This window comes from Thermobia domestica, chromosome 17 (assembly GCF_964235325.1).
Source record: "Thermobia domestica chromosome 17, izTheDome1.hap1.1, whole genome shotgun sequence".
Classification (NCBI taxonomy): domain Eukaryota; kingdom Metazoa; phylum Arthropoda; class Insecta; order Zygentoma; family Lepismatidae; genus Thermobia; species Thermobia domestica.
Window position 1 is genome coordinate 149,420,624 of NC_137470.1, and position 21,511 is coordinate 149,442,134.

The following is a 21,511-nucleotide window of genomic DNA, read 5'->3' on the forward strand; positions in this document are numbered from 1 at the left end:
CATATGGTTTGCAGTTAGTTAGTTGCAGCACTTCAATAATAATGCAAAATGCACAGCCATATACAATCCTATATTCAAACTCAAACAAGATTTACGTACAATCATTTATTAAGCTGTTATCATCCATTGCTTGTACGATATAAAGATTATTTTACCTCATTCTTTTCCTTAATAGTATCTTCTTCTAAAGTGCAGTTGTTACCACAAGAGGCCTGAATAGAATTTTCCAGAAATAACTTCTCTGTACATTTTAATTAACAGGTATGTTTTTTTTTGTTTTTTTTAAATACCGCAATAATTAAAATTATGCTGACAGCCGAAAACGTGTTCGCTCACAAGAGATTCCTACTCAGTACTCGCCATTAAAAATGCGACACCAAGAAGGAGACTGGGTAGCTGCACCAAAGTTCCCAGGCAGATACCTAATAGTAAGTGCAGAATATTCTTAACCGTCCGCTGTATTCGCTGTGACAACGTGGTGACAGCGGAGGCGTTGTGCAGCCATCGACTAAACATATTTATCCTTCCCTGCTCTAGACATTCTGCAAATTTGGACTTTCCGGGATGCATCCTTCTTAGTGCAACATTTTAAGCAACGAGCAGTTTAACAGTCTCATACATTGCTTAAAGAAAGAGCAATGATTCTCAGAATTACTCAGAAGATATATATGCAATAATTTAAAACGGTTATTTCAATCTTTGCAATTCAGAGCACGAAAAGAAGTATAGCTAAAGGAACACTGATTTTAGCCAGATAGTAAACTCAATCACACTCAGTACCATTAGTTGCTTGGTGTTATCCGTAAGTCAGAGATCATGGTATCTCATTTCGTGTAGATTTTTACATTTGTTTAATGCTAAAAATGTATTTTATCGCTAATTGAACCCAGTACCATATATATACCGACAGGACGTACCTTAGTCACAAGGTGACATGAGTGAAACACTAAACTGTTCGATTGACACCTGCGGCCTTGTCAACCCTAGAGAAAGTTACAAAGTGATTAAGTAAATACGGAACATAGTTCATACAAAGTATAGCGATGTATGAAGTCTCCGTTTCATATGACTTGGATAAAGGACACATCTGAAATATCAACAAAGAAATATATAATGATTTCTCTGGATAATTTGGATTAGTCCAGAATTCGAACACATACGTTGGTAAGTCCAACGTTTTTTTTAATATATATATATATACTTCTTTCTTCGGATTCCCAATAAAGTTGACTACTGAAAAGCTGAGTTATAGATTCTATATTAAAACAACTTCGCTAGACATGTTCAGTATACACATTGCCTTACATACAGAACAATACATTAGTTCTTAATGCATGTCTGAAATAATAGTGCTTCGTATAGAATTTTACTTCATCCAATCGTAATAGCACAAAGATAAAAAATATTGCGAGGGATAATATTCTTATTACAGAGAAAAAGAGTTGAAATGACTTAACACTAACATTTTCTTTAAACAGAGATAATATTTTATTCTAATTTATGGAAGAAAGAAATAATAATTTGTAGTACAGTATTTTTATTAGGGTTATATATTCGTACAAAAGAATGTAAATACAATTGGGTCTGTCTTCGGAAAGAACGTACTTTTAGCCACAACCTACACTGCTTCTTTTCACCGTCTTCCAAGCAGAATCCTGGTTTTGTTTTGATGCACGAAATACCTGAAACAAAAATCAGAAAATATTTAAAATATTAAATTCAGTGTGCTTAACTTGGTTGTACTTAACAATACAAAGTATCTTAACATTTTTGAGATTAAATGGACAAAATCTGTTCCGTCAGGTATGGACTTTTGGGTTGCACGTAGAAAAATTATGAAGTGTTTATTGATGCTGAACAACAACTCAAAATGTATTACTATTCAAAAGTAAGTGGGTACCCCAATGGTGTTCGAGGTACCATGGGGTATCTAATGTCTGTATTTTTTAGATATGTGGAAATGTATGTCTCTAAAATGTAGGGAACTGACATTTGTTTACCGAAAACCTCAACTCGGTAAGCCTTAGGGATATTGAGATATGGGAAAATAAAGAGCGACACCATAGAAGTGTGGGGTTTGCGTACTAGGTGGTGCAGTTTTGGAAACGTAATTACGAGGGCTTACAACAACCTCAAAAGTAGTTTCAATTAAATACACTACACACACGCCCTGATGGGGGTTTTCGGGTGTCATGATATTCGCAGAACTCATTTCTAAATATTCTAAAATATGTCTTAATAACGTTTTAAATAACGTTAGAGGTGTGTGTTTACCGAAACCGCAAGTCGGTACGCCTAACAGTTACCGAAATATGATGAAATAAAAAGCGACACCATAGGTACGTGGAGCTTGCATATTAGACAGTACAATTTAGAAAATTAATTAAAATATGACTATCAAGATATTGTCAAATAAAGAGAGGATCCATACAGTTATGGGGTTTTCGTGTTAGGTGGTAAAATTTCCGAAACCGGTCATGGAAAGTTAATAAGCATCAGTATCAATTTCATCTTAAAATAATTAGGTATTTCCATGGAGTTTAAGAACATCACGGGGTCTACCAAGATTAAATTTTAAAAGTTTTGGAAAATATATTTTGACATTTGTAAAGAGTACCGTATTAGAAATATGTATTTACCTAAAACTTCCAGCTAGTACATCTAGCAGCTAGAGAGACACCATACACCATCTTGAAATTTCAGAAAACAATTATTAATCCTAACAAAAGTTAAATAAGATGGTACTTATATGGGTTAAGTGAGTACCTCAGACTCGTCAGTACAATTTCGATCGAAAGATTAATTCAGCTCTAAATTTTCTTTGGACAATTCCAAGCGTTCATCGGGCTCTGAAATAAAGTGAACATTTTTTGTCAATATCTAATATAGCAAGCGAGATATAAGGAATTATGTATTTTATGACGTCGTAAAAATAGAGACCCACATGGATTTGTACTTTTGAGTATTTGCTGTAAGAAGAAGAAATTTCAGAAAACAACCGTATATACCTTAATAGACAATTAAATGGGCGGGGCACAGTGGCTTAGTGGTAGAGTGCTTACCTCTGGTGTATTGGGTTCTTGGTTCGATCCACGGCCAAGTCAGTTTGTAGTGGATATCGTATTCGTGGGTTTTCTCGGGGTACTCTCTTTCCTCCCACCTTTGCATTCCATCAATTCTGTCAACAACATTCACTTGCTTTAATCATAATCTCCCTGAGACTAAAATGCATAATCGTGGGTCGCTACACTGAAATATTTCCTTTTATTTAATTTTAAAATTAAATAGGGAGTTAAGTATGATCGTATTTCTATGGGTTAAGTGAATACTCCAATAGTTTCTGCAAAAAAAAAAAAAAAAAAAAAGATTAGTTAAATACCCTACCACTAAGCTACTGTGTCCCCGCCCACTGAATTGTCTATTAAGGTATATACAGTAGTTTTCTGAATTTTTTTCTTATAGGAAAGACCCAAAAGTACAAATCCATAAAGATATCTATTTTTACGTCATAAAATATATAATTCCTTATATCTTAGTTACTATCTTAGATATTGACAGCGAATTTTCATTCTTTTGCACAGCTCGATGAACCCTTGGAATTGCCTGAAGAAAACCTAGGACTGAACTAATCTTTCGATCGAAATTGTACTGAGGTACTGATTTAACCCATAGAAGTACCATCTTATTTAATTTTGTTGCGACCAATAATTGTTTCCGAAATTTCAAGCTTTTATTTCACAGTGTTTCTCCAGATGTTAGATGTACTAGCTGGAAATTTTGGGTAAATACATATTTCAAATACTGTTTACAAATGTCAGATTATATTTTCAAAAGCTTTTAAAATTTAATTTTGGTAGACTCCATGATGTTCTAACACCCCATGAAGATATCTAATTACTTTAAGATGAAATTGCTACTGGTGTTTATTAACTTTCCATGACCGATTTCGGAAATTTTAGCATCTAACACGAAAATCCCATACCTGTATTGGTCCTCTCTTTATTTGACAACATCTTGATAGCCGTTAGTCATATTTTAATTCAATTTCCGAATTGTAGCGTCAAGTATGCAAGCCCCACATACCTATAGTTTATTCCCCCCCCAAAAAATCAGTTCTTTACATTTTAGAGACATGTATTTCCATATATCTAAAATGCAGAAATTAGGTACCGCATTGGAACCCCATTGGAGTACTTACTCACTTTTGCATAGCAAGGTAAAAACGCCAGTGGTTCTCACTTTAAGTTTGAAAACATACTATTTTGTCTCTTCTCTGAGCATCGTGAATCTGTCGGAGCTGTACCATAGTTGGAAAGACTCACTGATCCTTCCTATAGTGACCATGTAGTCAGAATTCAAAAAGGAGTAGCCCTTGAAGGAAAAACAATATTTTAAAATCCTTGCACCAGTAGTCGTCACCTTAAAATCACAATGTTCCAGTAGTAGTCAGGATTTTCTACCAGTGTTCATCACTCAAATAACTTGACAATTTATTCAAAAACGCACTGTGTATCAGTTTAGGGTTGAGAATACAATATAACGTAGTAAGCTTAATAACTTTGCATCACTTTTAGCACTCAAGAAAGAAAATAAAAACGTTTTTACATACTTTTTAAAGCAATTTCAGAAAGAAAAATGTTAACTAAATTCAAAAGTTAACTGTATATCACTTCCACGTTGAGTACAATATTAAATACTATCTATATATATAAAAGAGAACGTACAAAATTTTGTCCGCTCATCACGCTAATACGGCTGAACCAATTTCTTTCATTTTTGGGGGGTTATTAGGATTTGGACCCTAGATGGTTTTTATCATATCACTTTAATTTTTAATTACCAGTGTCTTGAGATAATTGACCATTCAAGTGTCCATAACGTACAAATCCTTTGTTATTAGTTCATCATAGGTAAAAATAAACGTATTTATATGCAACCCGCATGACCGTGTCACTCGGCGGGTTAACATAAATGACAGGCGATATACAGCGGAAAATAGCTTGAATCTTCTGTTTAAAATTTTTTAATTGATTTGCTTATTTTTACAGACACTTTTACAATATGCCAGCACCGGGATGACCGCAGCGAAGCGGGGCGGGTTAACATAAATGACAGGCGATATAATGTTAAGATTTACTGCAATCTTCTATGGTTTTTATCATATCACTTGAAAGCGAAAAAGTAAAAATTATCTAAGTAACAAAGTTTATTGCGTTCCGGGGTGACCGCAGCGAAGCGGGGTGAACGCTGCTAGTGTTTAATAACTGTACGTCACTTTAAACTCTCGAGAATGAACATCAACGTTTGTACATACATTTTAAAAACAATCTGAGAAACAAAATAAGTTAACTGAATTCAAAATTTAATTATACATCACCTTAAGCTTAAGAATACACTATAAAATGCTGAGATTAATAAAAAATGAAATCTAAGTTTAACGTCCCACGGTTATGCCGGTTAGGATAAGGAGACGGTGATAATGAGAAATGAATGAAATGGTGGAATGAAGAAAGTGGGAATAAACGGGAGAACCCCGAGAAAACCCACGAGCAAGGTGTTTGTCCACCACAAAGTCCACCAAAGAAATATCGAAAAATACAGCAATATCGAAATATAAACAATATCAAAAATCGAAAATATAGAAATATGAAAGAGATAATGTTAAAAAATATGGATATATCGAACAAAAATGGATATATGATCTTGGAATACGATTTGGTGGAATAATGAGGGAGAAAAATAATCATTGATTAAATATTAAATTGAAAAGAAATAAGAGCCTGACGCTCAAATACTTATCTATCCGGCACCCATCTTGATCCCCATAAAATATCATGAAGTGCTTCATTGATTCTAAACCCAATAATAGTAATTTAACAATAAACACAATATATAATTTACTACGCACCTTGAAATGTAGAAATTAATGATTGTAATCCCCAGCTTTCCAATAGACTTTGATTTCTCCAAATGAAGATTCGGATATCTTGTTTCTTCTCAAGCAATAATGGGTTACAATAATCAGTTGCAGTCCAAAGCCAAGTCACTAAGTTAAGCATAAATATAAAAGAATTCATTAGTTAGATGCATACAAAATCCTACGCATGTAAATCCGAATCTACTTGTATTAAATTGTAAATTTAAACAAACTAAATTATACTACAGTTATAGTGACATCAAACATACATTAAATAAGGTATACAGGGTGTCTCAAAAGTCCCCTGACATAGGGTAACTGTTATTATCAGAGTTACAACAGAATGTAGGAGGGAAAAGCATATCCAATTATGATGTTTTCAATCTAAAGTGAAGGAATTTTTAAAATCGGATGGCCCGTTTGCGCTGTACACTCTCTATGCGCCCAATGTGAAATGAAAATGCAACGTTGCCATTTACCTGGATACACAACAGAAGTGAGTGAAGTTACTGTCTTTTACGCTAACATGTCGATGGCCAGCCCCCGTTTCAAACAGTAACTTCATTCACTTATGTCGTGGGTCCAGGTAAATGACAACGTTGAATTTTCATTTAAAATTGGGTGCATAAAGAGTATACAGCACATTCATCTTGTCCGATTTTTTAAAAAAGTGTTCACTTTAGATTGTAAACGTCATATTTCGAGATGTTTTTCCTCTTACATTTTGTCGTCAGGGAACCTATGTCAGGGAACGTTTGAGACATCCTGTATACATCATAAGAAGTTCCTTTCTAAATTCTACACGGATGTGGTTTCATTGAATGTGAGGTGGGTGATACACATTAGGCCTTTTGGGAGTACGTCACACGGACGACCGTAATTTTGTGTTCAAAATTTTTATGAACTGGTGGGATATGTGATACATATGGCCACGGGCTAGAATTTTCTCAGTATGTCAAATATGCAATCAGATTTCATGCAATCAGATTCCATGCTTAATTTGGTGAAAAGCTATTGCCAATTGAACGTTACATTTACCTCTTTCTTGCAGATGTTGAACCATGCCGTTAGCACGTGAGGAATGGATCGAAATAATCAAACTGTGGGGCAGGAGGAGTATATGTGCAGTGGTTGCCGATTGCAGAGTCATCCACAATATGACTCTGTGTCACATGTTTCAGTGTCACAGTAATTAACTAAATTTGAGAAGACGGGCACATTCGTGAACATACATCGTAGCGGTTCAAACTCGCGGGACCTTGTTCCTTCCCCATTTTGAACCGGTACATGAAAATGCCATTTACTCCATGTTTGCCTGCGCCGATTTTGAAAATTCCTTCACTAATCGATTTCTCCCGTCGAGTACTACAAGAATCAGTTAAAATCTCGCGGGCCCTTTTTTCTTCCCATTTTGAACCGGTACCTGAAAATGCGATTTTCTTCATGCTTGCCTGCGCCGATTTTGAACATTCCTTCACTAATCGATTTCTCTCGTCGAGTACTACAAGAATCAGTTAAAATCTCGCGGTCCTTTTTTCTTCTCATTTTGAACCGGTACCTGAAAATGCGATTTTCTTCATGTTTGCCTGTGCCGATTTTGAAAATTCTTTCAGTAATCTATTTCTGTCGTCGAGTACTTCAAGAATCAGTTAAAATCTCGCGGGCCCTTTTTTCTTCCCCATTTTGAACCGGTACATGAAAATGCGATTTTCTTCATGCTTGCCTGCGCCGATTTTGAACATTCCTTCACTAATCGATTTCTCTCGTCGAGTACTACAAGAATCAGTTAAAACCTCGCGGTCCTTTTTTCTTCCCATTTGAACCGCTACCTGAAAATGCGATTTTCTTCATGTTTGCCTGTGCCGATTTTGAAAATTCTTTCAGTAATCTATTTCTGTCGTCAAGTACTACAAGAATCAGTTAAAATCTCGCGGGCCCTTTTTTCTTCCCCAAGCCAATATTTTTTGTATATTTTGAATGTATTCAAGTATGGAACAAAAGTATTATATAATTCCCTTAGTAGGCTTCTCAACTTAATATTTTTCAACTTAAATTTTATTTTAATTATTTATTTTCTTGTGACTCAATATTTAATTGCAATCGTTCATTGGGGAGAAGGGTGGCCATTCTCAAATATATAAATATAGTATTCTTAAAATTTATGTGTTCTCGTACTATTAGTTTCTTCCACTAGACCTGGAAATTGCAAAATTAATACCTGGAAAACCTGGAAAATTCAGGAAAATTGAGTTCCATATTTATCTATGAACACTGCTATTTACAATTTTTTTCGAATAGGGAGAACTGTACAAAAGGGTGTTTTGGGAATGGTATAACAATAGGTTTCTGGGAGTGTTGTTCGAAATGAAATCTTTCTGGGAGTGTTGTTCGAAATGAAATCTTTAAGTTTTACGTCCCACTATTATACTGGCTAGGCTAAAGATAACGGGGTGTTGTTCGGTGGGGGTCAATGTTGCAAATTTTGGGTAAAGTCGCTAAATAAGGGGAATTCGACCTCAACGATAGCGTAGGTTGACCATAAAATTTTCAGTTAAAAACGGGACAGGTTCTTGCAACCCTAGACTTTTAGATCTACCTTTGTTCTTATCAGTGCCTTGATATCAGATTTCCTCCTCTCTCTCTTTGTTACAGAGCGGGTACTTATCAAAAAGGAAAGACACGTTGAAATTTGTTCGACACACAACCAACTGCTAAAACCTCTGCTGCCTTTCGAGCAGTACTGCGAACTATAGAGTATGTTTAATATAGGGAATTTCAGTTCAATTTTTGCCGCTTTGTTATTATTTATACTTTTAAAAGGAGTAAAGGTATTGGGTTTGTTATTTACTTCTTTCATTTACATAAAACGGGACGAATACTACTTTTTTCCATCTACTGACGGAACGGCCGCGACACGCCCCTAAAACGGGACTGTCTCGGTCAAAACGGGACGTATGGTCGCCCTACGATAGCGACAAAAAAAAATTCCGATTGGAGACTTTTTTGGGTGATTTTTAAATGACGATTTACCTACTTACACATTTAGCGACTTTTTGCTGCAAACAAAATGTTCATCTGTAGAGAAGCATTATTAGTTCAAAACAGTTTTTTCTGTTTGTTTGTTTTAATCAGCGCAAGTGATGAAGAGTTTGAAAATACAGCGTCAGGGCCGGCGCGAGGGGGAATCGAGCCGTGCCACCGCCCAGGGCGGCACGTCTAGTGGGCGGCAAAATTTGAAAAAGAAAAGAATATTATTAAAATATAATGCTTCGTAATAGGCCCACATGGAAAAATAAAATTGTGTTCCCTGAGAATGTAATTTAAACTTACTTCACTCAGATTCAGGAAATTCAAAGCATTCCCCCTCATTTTCAATTATCAAACTACTAGCCACAGGTATCTCGTTCAAGATTTCCCTTGCAGCAGCGTAGATAAGATTTTCAGCTAGAGCGGATAAGATTGTCAAGTGTCTTTTATATTTTTTTTCTATTCAGCAATATTCTAACGCTCCACTCCAAGTACGCAAAAGGTACACTCCCACTTGAGACAGGCGGTTCTAGCCTACAGCACCTAGAGACATTTAGGTTTTAGCAGCGAGTTTTTAACCAATTTACAAATTGTTCATTATCATGTCTTATCAACAATATATATAAATATATATATAATTGTTTTTATATTTAAGCAATACAAATCATGGCCGAACACATTAAAAGAACCATGGGAGGGCAAAATAAATGCGACCATTACTGAGGAAAAGATGTCCAAAATTTTTTAAATTCCTATTCTTAGTGAGTAAATTGAAAGTAAAATACTGTTTTTGTTGAGAGCTGCAACATATTATACTATAGTGCTAGACTGTACACCAGATATTTCTGGTACAAAGGATCGTTCGTTTTGTACAAATCACATACAATAATGGAGAATGGCTTACAAAAATTTGCGAACACTTTCTTGGTTTCGTACCAGTAAAAGACATCACTGGTCTAGCTAGAACTGACAGAAGTAATAATTAAACGGCTAAAAGAAATGAACTTCTATCGAAGATATGAAGGGCCAAAGATATGACAATAGTTCCAATATGAAAAGAAAAAATAAATTCAAGATTTACATGTTTCATTACTAAACTTTATCGTTAACGATGTAGCCACAACATCTCAAGTCCACCGTTTCATTTTTTTTTTTTTTTTTTTTTTGTATAGTTAAAAAAAAGTTTCTGACTTCTTTTCTGCGTCAGTTCAACGTTGGGCCATACTAAAGGAACCTATTAGCAGCCTCACTTTAAAACCATTCAGCACCACAAGATGGGAGAGTCGAGTTGATGCTCTGACTTCACTTAGATATCAAATAGAGGCTTATGATACCTTACTTCAAATAAGTAACGACAATATAATAGAATGATCGCCCATGATGTTCTGTGTATAGCAAACCACCTGCGTGGCTTTACTTTCTTTACTCACTCGTTATGTGGTATGACTTTTCACTCCACATAAACATAGTAAACAAAAGTATGTTTGATCCAGTAGGGTTTCTTTAAAACAAATCTGAGAACTTTCAGAGGAGCAGAAACGATGCAAAGTTTCAACCTTGCTTAATTGATGCGATGGAGTTGGCATCAGCATTAGATATGGATGATCCATGGATAGGCAATACAGTGCACGCTCGAAGTCGAAAGAAGAGACAGTTTCAATAGAAGGCAGAAGATGAAGCTATTGAAGATCCACAAACAAGATACAAGATCGATTTTTATTACAAACTTCTAGACGTGATTGTGTTAGATTTAAGAGAAAGGTTTGGGCAATTTAAACATCACAGCGAGTATTTCGATTTTCTTTACGATATAAATAATCTGAACGATATGCCACCTGAACTTTTGTCTGAAAAGTGCCTGCATTTTAATACGCGAAGAATCGAAAGATATTAACCCGTGATTTGAAAGACGAACTGAAACTATTAACCGCTATAATTAAGCCTAAAAGTTCATCAAAAGAGACTAAAATTAATCAAGAAATATGACTTTGCTCCCTATGTCAGTGTTGCAGTTATGATTTGGTTTATCTTACAGTAACCGTGGCAAGTTGAGAAAGAAATTTTTCGAAACTTACTCTAAGCTTATTAAAAACTATCTACATTCTTCCATATCTCAAACACGTTTAAGTGCTCTAGTGATGATATCAATGGAACATCAATTGGCTGAAACATTGGACTACGCGAATGTGATAAAGGAATTTGCTCATACCAAAACAAGAAAAGTTTTTTCAATTAAACTATGTTAAATTGTGTATTTCTATTGTGTTTTAGTACATTATAAGTCTTAAGCTAATTACTTACTTTTGCCGTAATATTTGACTCACTATATTATCTTTTTGCTCCATACTCTATTGGAAACACCTTTTGATATAAAATAAGCTTAAAAATTAAAATTCTTAGTCGAACTAAAGCATACATTAAAAAAAAACTGTATGCCCTGCTGTATATCACGTACAGCAAAATCGAGCATACTGAATATTGTGTCATGTATGGAGTCGTTTAAATATTAAAGCATTCGAGAGAGGCAGTTCAATTTTTTGTTTACTTTTCCTTTTCATACATGTTTTTAAATATGGTATCTTACTTTTTCTTAATATCTGAATGTCTTCTGTCAAAATAAGGTTTGTGGATTAAAGGGGCGGCATTTGAAAGTACCGCCCAGGGCGGCAAAACTGCTAGCGCCGGCCCTGTACAGCGTACTCACTACTCCACAATCCTGCATTGTTATGTTACCCTTGCCCTCTAACGAAGAATAACTACAAACTTGATGTCCTTTAGTTCGCAGAGTTTCCGTTGAGAAACACACGTAATACATCATTACCGATAGCAACAAGATTAGCTATAGATGCGTGAATAAAGGCGAAGAAGGTGTTTGTTATATTTGTCCTCTGGGGTCTTTTAATTATTCTGCACGTTTTCTTTTACAAAAAATTGCTTAACGTAAGTACTGTAGTGTTAATTATTTCGGAACTATTTTGACCACAACATGAACAAAAGTACCCGAAACAACCTGAAATGATCCCTGAATTAAAGGATTGGTTGCGCTCTGTTTACAAAGATGTGAATAGAACCAGCGGCGCAAATCTGTCTTCAACATTGGGGGGGGGGGGGGAGAGGGTAAGACCGTTACCATACTTTTTTTGGCGATGTCCAAAATACTTATGAAGTTGAAAAACAATGTTGTGGAGGATCAGAGTTGTCTTTAGCGTTAGGAGGCTGCAGATTTGAGGCTTATTCTGGGGGACATCTATTTTGTCTCACGTTCCTTTGTAGCAATCGGACAAAAATCATCAAATTTCTCCCAAAAAACACATTTCAAATCGGATTATTTGGGAGAAGTCCCCCTCAGTTCCAAGATTGGAGGGGACATGTATCCGTCATCCCCCCCCCGGGATTTGCGCCAGTGAGTAGAACATATTGTTTAGTTTACATCTACAACTTTTACAATGCTTATAGACAATGAATTTCTCGATTATTTCTTATAGCGACTTTTCACCCAAAATTGGAGTCGTCACCTCTCGTTTCGCAAACTTATTGCCAACATTTTAGAAACTGGTTGCGGGGAGAGCTACAATGGATGATTCAAGTTATTTCGTCGCTTGCGCTGTGAACCTAAGTACAAGATTCCAAAAGTCACATTTTTTTTTGGTTCCAAACAATATGTCTGCTGGGTGAAAGCATAGACTGGAATGTGTTGCCTTTCCTACCTTATCTTTAATCCCATAGTAGCTTCTTTCCCAAAGTTAAAAAAATGCAATTCTTCCTTTCTTAATAGTACTTATTACCCAAAGTATTACGTAAGCATTGTATGTTACTTATGTAGCTCACAGAGCCGCAGCTATGGGCGAGCAAGCAAAGCACGTGTCCCGGGCGCGTGGTTGGAGGGGCGCCTAAAAGAGAGGTTATATATTAGTACTTTTCCTGGCGGTATTTAATACTTTTCATCAGAGTGCGAAATCATGAAATCAAAGTGAGAGGAAAAAATGAAATGAAATCTTTGAGTTTTACGTCCCACGGTTATGCCGGTTAGGCTAAAGGAGACGGTGATTATGAGAAATGAATGAAATGGTGGAATGAAGTAAGTGGGAGGAAATGGGAGAACCCCGAGAAAACCCACGCACACGGTGTTTGTCCACCACAAGGTTCACTTGGCGGGGCTAGGATCGAATCCGGGACCCCAAGCACCAGAGGTGAACGCTCTACCACTGAGCCACCGCGGCCCTAAAAGTGAGAGGAGACTGGAGGAGTGAAGAGAGAGAGAGAGAGAGACAGAGAGAGAGAGAGAGAGAGAGAAGAAAACGCTCGCACTTTTACACTTCAAAGTAAATTAAGTCATTTATTTTTTCTGTCCCCCTCCTCCCCCTCCCCGAAGTTCTACTGTCAAAGTAAATAGCTAAAAACACTCCCAGGCCAGAACCGCATCTACGTTGGAAATTTGATCGAGATCGGTCGGTCGGTGCAAGAGATTAAGAAAAAATGAAATGAAACCTTTGAGTTTTACGTCCCACAGTTATGCCGGTTAGGCTAAGGGAGACGCTGATGATGAGCAATGAATTAAATTGTGGAATGAAGTAAGTGGGAGGAAATGGGAGAACCCCGAGAAAACCCACGCACACGGTGTTTGTCCACCACAAGGTTCACTTGGCGGGGCTAGGATCGAATCCGGGACCCCAAGCACCAGAGGTGAACGCTCTACCACTGAGCCACCGCGGCCCCCGGCCGGGAATCGAACCCGGGTGTCCCACGCCAAAGGCGTGTTCACTAACCACTTAGCCACGAGTGAGCTCATCTGTGAGGCAGTGTAAACCCCCCAAAAAAGAAAGAAAATAAACGCACACTGGATGTTTGCGCAACTGAGGATCAAAACATTCTCAATGGAGTATGAGAAATAGTAAACGTCAATCAATGTGTGCTTTTGCTTATTCATTACTTCGTTAATACTTAATTCCTTCTAGAAATAGTGAAACAATACTATGAAGAAACACTAATTAAACTAATAACAATTACGTTGTATTTCTTACCATACCGTTTTTACCACCCATAGAATTTCAACCTAGTACTATACTGCATTAGTCACGCCGTAACGAAAGCTAAAATTCAAAGACCTGGCACTCGTAACTGTTGAAGCTGTGTTGTAGCTACCTGTATATCACGCGGCCTGCGTTGGTACTCCTCAACATAAATACGTCACAGCCCAAAGCCAGGAAACATCACAAACAGAAGACAGGGGCACAAGCAGTGCCTGACACTTCACGAACTCAAACCCACCAAGACTCAACTCAACATGACCTTCAATTACGTTCTAGAAACCAAACCAATGCTAAGGCACAACCTTACCAACTTCCTATATGAAAACACAATAAAAAAAATCTAACGTTTTGGTTCCAAAGTGATGACATAACAATAATACTAAAAAGGTTTTTTTAATTTTCAGTAACCCAAACATTAATTAACTAGGGAACATAACAAAGCAAAAATAAATAAATTAAATTAAAAAATAAAAACCTGACAAGTAAGCTCTCCCTGACTACTTTTTTTTTTTAAAAAAATTTCAGTGAGGCTGTAAAATATGTCAATATCTTCGTAATATATATATATATATTTCATTGTAAACAAGTTCTTTAAACAAAAGAAAGCTCTGAGAGCGCTTACCTCTGACGCGGTAGGTCCCTGGTTCGATTCCTGCTCCCGACAAATAGGCTTTTGGTGAACACTGTAGGTGTGGTTATTCTTAAGACTTTCCAGTTTCCTTACATTTTCTTGATTCCACCATTATCATGTATCTCATCGTCACCTTCTCTCTTACATTGATGTACAATCATGGGGCGTTAAACTAAAAGAAAAAAAAATCTTGCAAATATCCTAGTAAAAATGAGTTTTCTAAACTACACTAGTGGCCCCGCGTAGCGTAGTCGCTAACGCTCTCGCCTTCGGTGCGAACGGTCCCGGGTTCGATCCCGGTGGGGGAACTCGGTCGAAAAAGTATCAAAAGATTTTAAGTCCAGCCATCCTGAATGAGGTTTCCTTGGCTTTTCCTCATTCACAGCAGGCAAATGCCGGAGTGGTACCTAACATATAGGTCCCAGGCCGTTTTCTTCCTTCCCAAATCCAAAAATGAAAATGAAATCTTTGAGTTTTACGTCCCACGGTTATGCCGGTTAGGCTAAAGGAGACGGTGATGATGAGTAATGTATGAAATGGTGGAATGAAGAGAGTGTGAGGAAACGGGACAACCCCGAGAAAACCCACGCACACGGTGTTTGTCCACCACAAAGTTCACTTGGCGGGGGCTGGGATCGAACCCGGGACCCCAAGCACCAGAGGTGAGCGCTCTACCACTGAGCCAGCGCGACCCATGATTTAACAGAGAAAATACATATATTGTACATTATAATTACATTACATTACCAATCTTTCGCAATTAATAAACCACAAGTCATTACACAAGCGTGGTTGGTTCGAAGTTTAGCATCCAATTCAGGTCCGAGGCTATCTGAGACTTGGTTCTAGATCTTTAACGTGGAATACGCACCACATGAGCTTCCAGAAGATTCGAATGAACGGGAGGATGAGGAAGATTTCCCCTCTCCAAGTAATTTAATAGTGTTCACTCTAAAGATAAACCGTATATAACTCTATAACTCTCAATCTTTGTCGTTGCAGGGCACTAGTTTGAAGTGAGGTGATCGTGAACAAAAATTGACCTGATGAGAGAGCATTTTCGTATTATGATTTATTACGATATTCGGCAAGGGTTAACACAACAACAATGTGTTCATCAGATAACTTACTTTTCCTGATGAAGCCCCATCTCAGACAATTTACAGGTGGTTTCAGGAATTCACGTGTGGTCAGCTCAGCCTGACTGATGGAGATTGTGCAGGTAGTCCATCGACAGTCATTGTGCCCAAAAACGTTGCTGCTGTTCGTGAAATTATGAACACTGATTGGCATGTGACTTATCGCGAAATTCAGGAAATCTTAGGCATTGTAATGAGCCAAATACAAATAATATTGCACTATTATTTACGTGTAAAAAAACTTTGCACTCGTTGGATCCCACACAATTTAAGTCGCGCACAAAAGACGCCCGTGTAAAGTGGTGCAAAGTTATAACGAAACTGTTCAAGTCTGGATCATCTAATTCGGTGTTTAACATTGGAGCAGGTAATGAAACTTGGATATATACGTACGAACCGGAAACTAAACGACAATCTGCTGTGTGGGTGTTCCGCGAGAATCTAAACCAATCAAAGTTGTTCATGCACACTGTGCCTCCAAACAAACGATTGCATAAGTTTTTGGTAAATCAGGTCATATTGCAACTGTACCATTGGAGAATTGCAGAACAGTCAATGCAGAATGGTACACAACCATATGTCTATCAGAAGTACTGAATGTGAGCAAACAGTTCAACCGTCGTATCATTCTGCACACGACTATACGAGCTCGCACACAGCAGCTGCCACAAATGATTTTCTGGACCAGGAAAGCGAAGTCATGACATCCGGCTTATTTCCCTGATTTAGTTCCCAGTGATTTCTTTTTGTTCCCAACAATAAAGAACATGTTGCGTGGGAAGCGCTTTTGCACCTCCAGAAGAAGCCATCGAGACATACAAACTGCAGGTTTCACAGATACCAACCTCGGAGTGGCATACCTGTTTCAAGATTTGGTTCTATCGCATGAAAATGCACTGCTATTCATAGGGAGTACTTTCAAAAGCAATAAAAAAATGCACTTTCATGTTCTTGCGTTCTATCATTTTCCCGAAACTTTCAGTGCAACCCTCGTATTGCATCACTGAGATATAAATAGCTTTGATTGTATATCTAGAAAAGTCACCCTCTCGTAAGAAGCTTCATTTGAACCCTTCGAGTTACTGCACTTCCCACCTGGATACAACAGGGTAAACGTAGTCTCAAGCAGGCCCGAAACCAGCCACATATGTTTAGAGGGACCATGAATATATTAGGGGGGCAAGTCATCAAAACTTCTCTTACAAATATCTAAATTGTGTTTTCTGTATTGAGGTCTGGAGGGGCCATGAAAAGTTTAGGGGGCAGTTGCCCACTAGCCTCCCCCTCTACTTACGGGCCTGGCCTCAAAACAAAACACTAGAATGTGCGCAACTGGGGATCAAAACACAAACGGAATAGGAGAAATAATTCAAGTGAATCAAAGCCTAGCATAGCGAGTTTTTGCGTATTAGTTGCTTTGTTAATACCTAATTCCTTCTAGAAATAGTGAAACAATACTATGAAGAAACACTAATAACCGAATGAATCTCAAGGAACCGGAATAATTTCCGACTGATTAAACTAGTTATAAATTCTATAACTTACTGTTCCGTTGAAGGTCTCAACTCCAGCAAGTAGACCTACACAAAACCAAAACTAGGGAATTAAAAATTATTTTTCTTTTTTCATGTCGCACAGCTACGACCTTAGGCCAAAAGAGACTGACAATTAATAGAAGTGAACGCGTTTATGGAAGTAATTTGTTTCCACTCTCCCACCGAGAATCGGACGAGGGGCCACGTTTAGCAAGGCCACACGGAAATCACTAGACCAGTGGGGAAGACTACTAAAATACAAAGTAACAATATATTTAATTTATAGTAGAAATCAAATTAGTGTAAAGAATTGAGAAGGAATCTTATTCTAAATGCCAACAGGGTATATAGTATGCTATTTAACGCAGTTTATCTGAAATCGTGAACTGTGCACACCAGTGGCGTATTTAGGGGGGTGGCTTCCGGGCTTAAGCCCTCCCCAAAATCTTACTTAGTAAAGTAAATGAAATATCTTGCAGAATTTTCACATTTCCAGGCAAAGCCCCCCCCCGAAAGTTAACAAAGCCCCTCCCGAACAAAATCGTAAATACGCCACTGGTACACACCAATATCACGGAACGATTTTTATGACGGTGCCCTTAAACTATACCAACTAAAGAAGTAGACCCAATTATCTTCGTGACATTAGGGAATGCAGGCAGGCGCATTAGCCCAGGTTGGGCACAGCTATAAAGAAAACGCATGGAAACAAAGTAAAACATCTTTCAGTTTTACGTCCCGCTTGTAACCAGAGTCTGATCTAGAAGGTAAAAACTGGGGGGGGGGCAGAACCCAGACTATGGTAGGTATATCATGAGTTTACTATAAACTTTGAAAGAAATATTAATAATACCTTAAATTATATCTGTCACTCAAAAAACTGGGGGGCCTAGCGCCCCCGGCCCCGGGCTAGATCCGCCACTGCTTGTAACGTAATAAAATGTAATACAAGTACTTGATTGATCAAATCTGGTTATCATACCGTGAACCACCACTCGTAAAACAATGAAAATACAGTTACCAACTACTATGTGGTCTTCACGTTGCTGTTAGTAACCACATTATATCTTTACTATTACTTATCAATATATAACATGCTCTGTCTCATAACATCTATAGCATCTGTCCAAGTTAAAATTCAGTTGTTTTACGTTTTTACCAAGCACAGAATATGAACCCAGTCCAATCCTACAATAGTCTCACTGTGAAAGGTGAAATTAAACTGCCTGGCATTCGAACCCATGTCAGGCATTTGCTTTAACGTCCGTTGCAGACTCTCGTGGCGGCTTGCGTGCATACCCATGGCTTTCAACTATGGTTTAGTAACCAAATCAAGTGCCAAGACAAATACAAATAGCAAACACGCCAACTCTCCATATCAAGTTAACGCAGATGGGAGGGGAGGAATGTATACCTAAATTCCAAATTTATGTATCCAAAACAATGAAAACATGTTTTAATTTTGAAAATTATGTTTTCTAGACCAAATATGAACTAACCAGAGATTTCAAGGAACCAGTTCGTCATAAGCTAGAACCATCGCATATCACTAACTATTCAAAATTATATTACTAATTTCTAATATTTCAAACTACTAAGGCAAGGGAATGAGTTAATTTTTTGTGGAAGCTAATTTGAGCTCATTTTACTTTCATATATACATACCAATAAGCTGAAAGTTTCAAGAAGGCCTGAAGATGGTCAAAAAGGGTTCTCAAGCCCTCTCTCCTGGCTTACATCCTAGCTACGGACATGACCGTGTTATACTACTCTATGTGAAGATACGTTCCTCAACCAACATAGGACATTTTTTTCGATTACTTACGTAAAGAAAAAATATTTTATGCAACCTATATACACCTTTGAGTAATTTCAAAATGCTCCAAGATTTCAAATGACTTAATCCAACAGTCAATATTGTATGATATTTAAGTTATGAAATGAGAGCTCGGACCACGGTGGCTCAGTGGTAGTGTGGTCACTTCTGACGTGAGGAATTACTCCCTGTTCAATCCTTGTTCCAAGGTTAAGTACCATAAACTCCGTCGGTCCAGACCTACTATGTAAGTGAACCGGTAAAAATGCACTTTAAACAGAACATTCATAGGAACCAATACTAAACCGAGCCCTGCGGGGTGTCTAACCCCGTTCGCTTGCTGTCACTCGCTCAGTTATATTTCCCTTAGTAAGTAACACTGGAGATCTTATATTTGCAGGATTGGGGGAGAAACTAAAAGATACCCAAAATCACTTGTTCTGCTCAAAGTGCACTCTTACCAGTGAACGAAAATTAAGCAAACCTAACCAAAATATATTTATACGTAATTATGCCAGTTTTTTTTTTTTTTTTCCTTTTTAATAGAACCACTCAATCGTAATAAAATAATCACCCTGACTACTAAGTAATCTTGACTCGCTATCGCTCACTTGGCATTACTATGTGAATTGAATATTGAGCTTTGATGAAGAAAGTAACCATCCTGGGTACCAACTCTCTTTACTTATATATGCGCACCAGCATTCTAGAACCTTCCCCGTAATTACTGTCAAAGTTGAAGAGCTATTGGGGCTTAACGGAATAAATAGGTCTACACTGTTCCCAAGTGCTTTGTGATGAACAAACACCATGGCCCTTTTTTCCACAGAGTTCTCTCGTTTCCTCCCACTTTCGTTATTCCAACATAATCATTCATTTCATAATCAGTCTCCCTCAGCCCCAGTGCATAATCGTGGGACATTAAACTTTAAAAAAAAAAGAAAAGAAAAGAAAGATTAACGTAGTCTACACAAACTGCTACTTCTATAAACATACCTTCATACATTTACGTAAATAAAAAACAAACGAGCTTACGGAATCTCGCAGCACTGAGGTGAAAGTAAAACAAAACTAATTGAAATGTAAAATAGTAGATCTTCTAGTGCAGGAAAACCAACTTACTTGAAATCCTAGGTGAGTGACCACGATCAAAAATGCTTCCACTCTCCTTCTTATACTAATTTTGCACATCAAATGTCAAGCCAAGACGAAGCTAAGTCGCTTCTATGCTACTGAATTCTGGGTATTACAAAAATAATGACAACCCGCCCGCTAATGCTACCAATGAAAAGGATCCACCAGTTAGTAACCCCTACGGGCAATTTTACTATTGGGCAATGGAAATAAAAAAAAAATGCTTTTTACGTCAAGCAACTGATAGCAGACACTGATATATTACTTGTTTTCTCTGTTGTTTTTTAAACCTTTCAATACCCACGTATTTTTTCTGTAGTGGGACTGGGTTGTTAGTACACAAGATATACATGGAAAGATACAGCAGGCGGCGCGGTGTCTCATTGGTAGAGCGTTCACCTCCGGTGCTTGGGGTCCCTGGTTCGATCCCAGCTCGCGCCGTGTGGACTTTGTGGTGGACAAACACCGTGCTCGTGGGTTTTCTCGGGGTTCTCCCGTTTCCTCCCACTTTCTTCATTCCACCATTTCACTCATTTCTCATTATCACCGTCTCCTTTAGCCTAACCGGCATAACCGTGGGACGTTAAACTTAAAGATTTCATTTCATTTTCAAAGATACAGCACCGAGGCTACTAGGCTATATTAGACGTAGATCCGTAGCTTTCATTCAAACCACATTCGAGAGCACGGTGGCTCAGTGGTAGATCCTTGTCTCTGTGGCGTGAGGTCCCTTGTTCGATCCTCGACCAAGTAAGTTTGGGGTGGGCAACATCGTGTGCGTGGATTTTCTCGGGGTACTCCTTTCCCTCCAACATTCTCATTCCATCAATTCTTCCATCATCATTCACTTACTTTGATCATCGTCTCCCTTACCCTAGCGGACATAAGTATGGGACGTTAAACTGAAAGATTTCATTTCAATTCATTTCATTTCTCAAACCACAGTACCTACCATCGAGAATCAAACCTGTTCTGCATAGGCAGCGAAGTTCTAACTACTTGGCCATGAGGAATCCCATCAGGGGTGTCATTTAGAGAGGGCAGGGAGGGGCAATTGCGCCCCTGAGATTGAGATTTATATAGATTTTATCAATAGAATAGTATTAAATCAGTAAGAAAACGCAAAATTTTACTTATATCAAGAGGTCTTGCCGCCCCCCCCCAAGCAAAATCTGAAATGACGCTCCTGAATCCCATCGATGTATGTTTGGTTTGGTCAACAACATATTTTCCTCCTTTGCTTCTTTCTTTAGTGGTTGAATAATAATAATAATAATAATAA

General features: G+C 37.7%; 1 long non-coding RNA gene across 2 annotated transcripts; it reads right to left on the bottom strand.

Annotated features, from left to right (window-relative positions):
• Positions 1 to 1,593: 1,593 nt before the first annotated feature.
• Positions 1,594 to 20,777, bottom strand: LOC145673769 (uncharacterized). 2 transcript variants are annotated; one of them, XR_014128798.1, is made up of 3 exons: positions 20,218 to 20,777; positions 5,909 to 6,046; positions 1,594 to 1,682 (listed from the first exon to the last, which is right to left on the bottom strand). It is a non-coding gene; the product is annotated as an uncharacterized LOC145673769 (long non-coding RNA). The 2 variants fall into 2 exon arrangements; XR_014128797.1 differs by lacking the exon at positions 20,218 to 20,777 and adding an exon at positions 14,597 to 15,424.
• Positions 20,778 to 21,511: the final 734 nt, after the last annotated feature.